The 5,999-nt window shown below is 32.3% G+C and overlaps 1 pseudogene; it reads right to left on the bottom strand.

The window, feature by feature from the left end:
- Positions 1–253: 253 nt before the first annotated feature.
- Positions 254–2,497, bottom strand: LOC121227737 (alpha/beta hydrolase domain-containing protein 17B-like; annotated as a pseudogene).
- Positions 2,498–5,999: the final 3,502 nt, after the last annotated feature.

The following is a 5,999-nucleotide window of genomic DNA, read 5'->3' as shown; positions in this document are numbered from 1 at the left end:
ACACAAGAATTTAATAATCTAAGATTTTTCACTTAATCCAAACTCGTTTCCTTGATACATACACAAAAATTATGACATTTATGACCAAATCCGATAACTTATGCACATTACAAATGCAGAAGTGGAAAGCATGTAAATTACCTCCTCAAGTGGATTCGAGAATATAAGGGATAGATATGCATATCCTTTTTTATTTCACTTGTCCTTTGCTTTTGAACTCCTCACCAAACTAAGCCCTTTTTCTCCTAATCTGTCAACACCGGTCCGTGCTCATTCGAGACTTCTCAGGCTTATTTGACTTCTTTGACTTCTCAAGTCGGCTACTAAACTATTTCTGAAACTTCTGGAAGGTCAGCACCCAATTCGAATGTATCCGAAGTTCCACCCTCCGATGGTTTGTTGCTCCGTTTGTCAGAGTTGACCACTACTTTTCAGAACCATTAGCAGCAGCTGCTTTGATTTGTTCAAGGACAGTACAAACTTCTTCAGATGTCTAATGAATTCTGGTAGATCTCAGATTGCATGTCCTCCTCCATTAACCCACAACGGGTCATACTTATTCTTGCAAAGCTCCCAAAGCTGTTTTCCATGAGAATGATGAACAACTTCATCCGCTGTCCCCTACCAACACAAAAAATTGAGCTTCATCACCACTTTTAAAATAAAATTCAAATAGACGTGTATAACAGTTCTCCTAAATATCAATATATTTAGGTAGCATGAGCAAGTGAACAAATGTCTTCACTTGTCAGAGTTAACAATTCAATAGACTTGGCAACCTGTGTATGCATGTTGTGTTCCATGTTTATTTCCCCAGTCAGCCATGTAGATACACAACAAAAATTACCAAATGTGTCAAATCTTAAAGTTAATACAATATACATATAGAATTTTGTGTTAATTGTGTTTAAATATGCACAATTTCAAAGTACCACACCGCTTACCCCAAACCTGACCATGGAGATAAAAACAAAGAACAATGACAAACTACTCTTTGTTCAAAGACCCAAAAATTGGCATATGCATTTCTCTCTCTATGCTCAAGAAGATAAATATATATATCTACTCTCTTAATAAAATCTTAAATTCTCGAAACCTACCCAACATATGGCACAATGCAAAGTACTAAATATTGATTAATTCATTGGTACCTAAAAACAGAAATGTATTTCTAGTGGATAATACTGTCATCTTTACTTAATTTCACATGAGAACCTCAATAATCTAGTCATCACAGACAAAACAATAAATAAAATTTAGACTGATTGAGCTAAATGCATAAGGAGGTTTAACTACTCATTTAGAACAAGTATCTTTTCGACAATCTGTGACCTGTGATATTTTTGTCAAATTTGAGTCTCTTCAAATCAATCTTTAAAGATTTTCTTTCATTGATTATCTGGTAAACTTTTATGATGGTATTTGTTCACATTTTGGAACTTCACATCACAGCACATCACATGGGTGCATAATAATGGCAATCACCTACTGACCACAACAAACATATGATATAATACTAATGTTAACATTGCAAATCAAGAGAGAGAGAGATGAGACAGATGATGATGAAACAAGATGGGGAGGATAAATGCCAAAACAATAAGAACGATACTTACATGAATTACCAAGACTTGGCAGTTTACTGCTCCAATTTTGTCAATATTCTGAAAGGATGGGGGAAAACCTGGTAATGAGGGTACACATACAAGATGAAACAAGAAACTAGAAATAGGATGAATAGGACAGACTTACCTTATAAATGTCAAACCAGTAGGTCCTTTTGACAGGGTACAATACTCTCATGCCAGACAAAATTGGGCTATGTAGAACCACACCTCTCAAGTTTGGCAAACGTGAGCAAGATCAACAGTAGGTCCACTACCAACTGACTGACCATATAATATCAAATCTTCATCTTTAACTCCATACCGTTCCTTAAGGCATGTATATGCTGATCTATGTCTGCATATGTATTACACTCAGTTGGCTGTTTCAAAAAAAGAAAGTGAAAATTAGAATACAGATCTCCATCAATGAGTAAAATATTCATATATTAAAGACAAGAAATCAGAAGTAACATGTCTGGTATTGAATATTTATGGATTCTGTAACACGCTGAACATGGGAAATAATTGAGAAACCCCACAAATTTAAAGAAATTAGTGCATAAATTATCGAAATGATTGTAAAAATTAAATGTTGAAAACATATGGACCAACATTGACCAATACAACCAATATTATACAAAATAAAACTAGCTGCCTTATAGGTTTACTCTGAGATTTTCTAGAGCTCAAATCTTGCAAATTAAATGAACACTGTATTAATCTACTTCATTAGAAGAAAAAGTGAAAGAATGCGTTGGATTGGCCCAAGATAATGTGCAACTATTTAACGTGAATCAGGGCAATTTTTGTTCCCAACATTAGCAACTAAGAAAAGAGAAATCAGGTGACCAACCTTTCCAGTTGATTGTCCATAGCCAGAGTAATCATACCTAGAAAAGAAAAAAGGTGTGATCAGTTTAGAAAAATAAACAAATAGAAGAAAAGACTAGCCTAAAAAGCAGACCTCGCAAGAGAATGGATGATAAATATTCTACTTTCAGGAATTTTAATTATATATACACTCATAGGATGAATCACTCTAGTATTGTCAAGAAGAACTTTAAGGGACAAGGAATTCTAAAATTATTGTTATTATAATTTTGGACAAGACTTTAACAAAAAGCTTTAAATGCTTAAGAATGACAGAATGTTCATTAGTCTTTGGCAGATTGAGAATCCGATAAATGTTTCTTCATTTGTATGAATGGCAGCTCAATCTTGAATAACTCGAAAAGCTTCAGAAGAGCTATATATACAAGGATTAAAGACTCTGTAGTTCACATTCTCCCACAAAAGTCTCCACGGACTCACATTATTTTGGGGTTCAGTAGGTAATAGGTCAGTGCCTAATTCTGAGGCAAACTTTTCTATTTCTCTTAGAGAAGTCCTGTCTGCAAGGAAGCAACAAGCTGTCTTTTTCTTCCCTTTCCTATCATTTATTGAAGTTTTATATACTTATGCATGCAAGCACCTTCATTAGGGTACTAAAGTAGTACACTTATCAACAGGAAAACATATTGTATCGATTAATTAAATTCAAACCAGACTGCCTGCATATAGAATGCAACCTCAACCTATGTTGCTTTGACTCTTCGTTTTTCTTGAAATACTCATGTCTAACACTAGCATCCAACATGAATGCGTAGATATGTCCCTCCAAGAATCCTCCAAATACATGGGAAAACTTGAAAAAATTGATACATACTGTGTTTGACATGTACTTGTATCCGACACACACCTGAGTCTCATAGACCTTAACAGTTTTACATCAAGCAAATCCAGTAATGGCAAAGTAGACGCAGACCAGAGATGGTCATTTCCAAGAGGCCGCCAAGCTTGATATTTACTAGTACTAGTTTCTAATGTCACATGAGTTGCATGTGTTTTTTTATGCATTTAATTTTTTAATTAGTTTTTAAAAATATTGTAATTTTTAATTAATATAATTAGTGTAAAATAATATTCCTTATTCGAATTGTTAAATATAATTAAAATACATTAAATTATTTAACAATTCAAATATTATAATAATAAATTTCAATTCATAACTAAAGCATTTCTAACATATCCAATATACAATATATAGATTAATTTTACTTCATATAATTAATGCAAAGCAGCATTATTCAAACTAATAACTAATTAACATATACTAATTATTTTGATAATTCAAATATAGTGCTAATAAAAAATTCTAATCATTATTAAAACATTTGAAAAATTATAAAAGTTTATATATTCTACATTAAACTCTTCACTATTCAATTTTTATTTTTTCCTAACAATTAATAAATGGACCATAATAATATTTAGATAATATACAATTAATATAAATATAATACATTATATTATACAAATATATTATTTATAAAATTTTATATATGAAATATAAAGTTAATTATTACATAAATAATTAAAATTACTATTTAAAACAATTTTTTCTTTTTACTTTTTTTGTTAATAGAAACATAATAATTTTACAGCTAGCTATCACTGTAAAGTCTGACCAAATAGTAGTTGAACTCTGACCAATCAACTACATGCATAGCATGGTGCGGGCTAGATTAACGGGATCCTACCATTTGGACTTAAAAGGAGAATATTTCCTTCTACTTCATTTCACTATATCTTGTTATGTGTCATCACTAAATTTTGTAGCGTATCTTTCGATCCTGTACACGCATATCCCCGCTTAATGCTCCATATAAACCTGCTCACGTTCATCCTCTGTTTGTTATGTACTCATACTGCAGTCCAAGTTACCCAATATTGTTTCCAAGTAAACAGAGATAAGCAAAAATTATGAGATACTATCTAATGATAATAAACACGGCATAATGGGTCTGGAAGTGGTAATGGCACAAGAAAGGAACAACAAAAGCAGGATAATTTACAAACGTATAATTAAATGAAAAATAAGGCAAGATAAACCATTTTGTGAAAACTGAAAAGAACTCAAGACTTCATCCTTCCAAAAGTACCAAGACAAAAACTAAAATTCAGTAATAGGATACAGTAAATATAAAGCTTCCCTAACGATTTAAAAAGTATAAGACAAACTAAAATTCCAAATTTGAGAAATATCTCCAGTTAGGCATAGTTCCTATAGTGGAACGGAATGCTATTACTATGATGTAGCCTATACTCTATGGAAATAAAACATCCAAAAGAAAACTATGCAACTACATGATTAAGATATCACCTTCTGACATTCTAATCATACGTTAACACATTATTCACTGCTTTCTAACAACTATGTTGCTCCAACTCTTTGTTCTTCTTAAATTACTTATATTTGTCACCTGCATCACGGTTATGCGGCTATGGCCCTCCAAAGATCCTCCGAATACATGAGAAAACTTAAAAAAATCAAACATACCCATGCCATACACATACCCATATTCGACGCTCAAAATTGTATCTAAGTAACATAGCATGTTAATGCCCTTAGGCATTAAAAGCTTCAAAGCATTGTTTGCAAGAAAAAGTATAATTATCATATCTAGCACCTCAACAAGAAGCAACCACTACAAATATGACCTAGCCAGAAACCATCTTCTACCACATCGCCTTAAGTAGGTGCGCTTGATCAGTTAAAAGCACAAAGTCCCACAGCATTTTGAATTAGCTGTCAACAGCATTCATTTGTAGATAACATTAAAACATTGCCGTCACAATGCAGCAGCTATAGTAAAGAAATGATAAATAAAAACAAAACTCTGAACACCTAGGTAACTTAAACAACAATGCCTTTACCAATAATTCTTTCCAAGTCTTATTAAAGCAAAAGTGCAAAACCACTACCACTAGTCTTACAATGTAACAAATATCAAAATCAGCATAATTTTCAACAGGTTGGGTTCCAGTCCACTTCTTTCAATGCACTCTTCATTACCATTCAGATGTATTTGATCCACTCAGTAATTGTGAAGTCAAATTTGTGAATGTGACTAACCATGTATTGAAAAGTAATGAATGAGAACCGGACCCAACTCTCACTTACTGCCAGCCTAAAATCTCTCCTTTCCCTAACATTTAGCACCTTGTAATTAGACAGGTGAACCTAGAAAGTTCAGTTTTACAACAAATATAGTAAATAAAACAGTTAAAAGTGCCTTACACAAAAAGAAGGAAACAAAAAATCACCAAAATTATCCCAACACTCATAAAACCTCAAAATCCCAAGAAAATCACACAAAATCAAACAAATAAAAAGCCACAACCAACCACTTTCACTAAGCTAAATCAACTTCAGTTTAAGCAAAATAGTTAAAACCTAAGACTAACTAAAAAAAATCATGTTTCACATGGGAAAAAAATTCTATTAAGTAATCAGAATGTCTATATGCGTATAAAAGAAAAAAGAAAGAAATTACCCCATAATATTAACTC

This window comes from Gossypium hirsutum, unplaced genomic scaffold (assembly GCF_007990345.1).
Source record: "Gossypium hirsutum isolate 1008001.06 unplaced genomic scaffold, Gossypium_hirsutum_v2.1 scaffold_1630, whole genome shotgun sequence".
Classification (NCBI taxonomy): domain Eukaryota; kingdom Viridiplantae; phylum Streptophyta; class Magnoliopsida; order Malvales; family Malvaceae; genus Gossypium; species Gossypium hirsutum.
The sequence above is the reverse complement of the archived record's forward strand: the minus strand, read 5'-3'. Positions and strand labels throughout refer to the sequence as shown.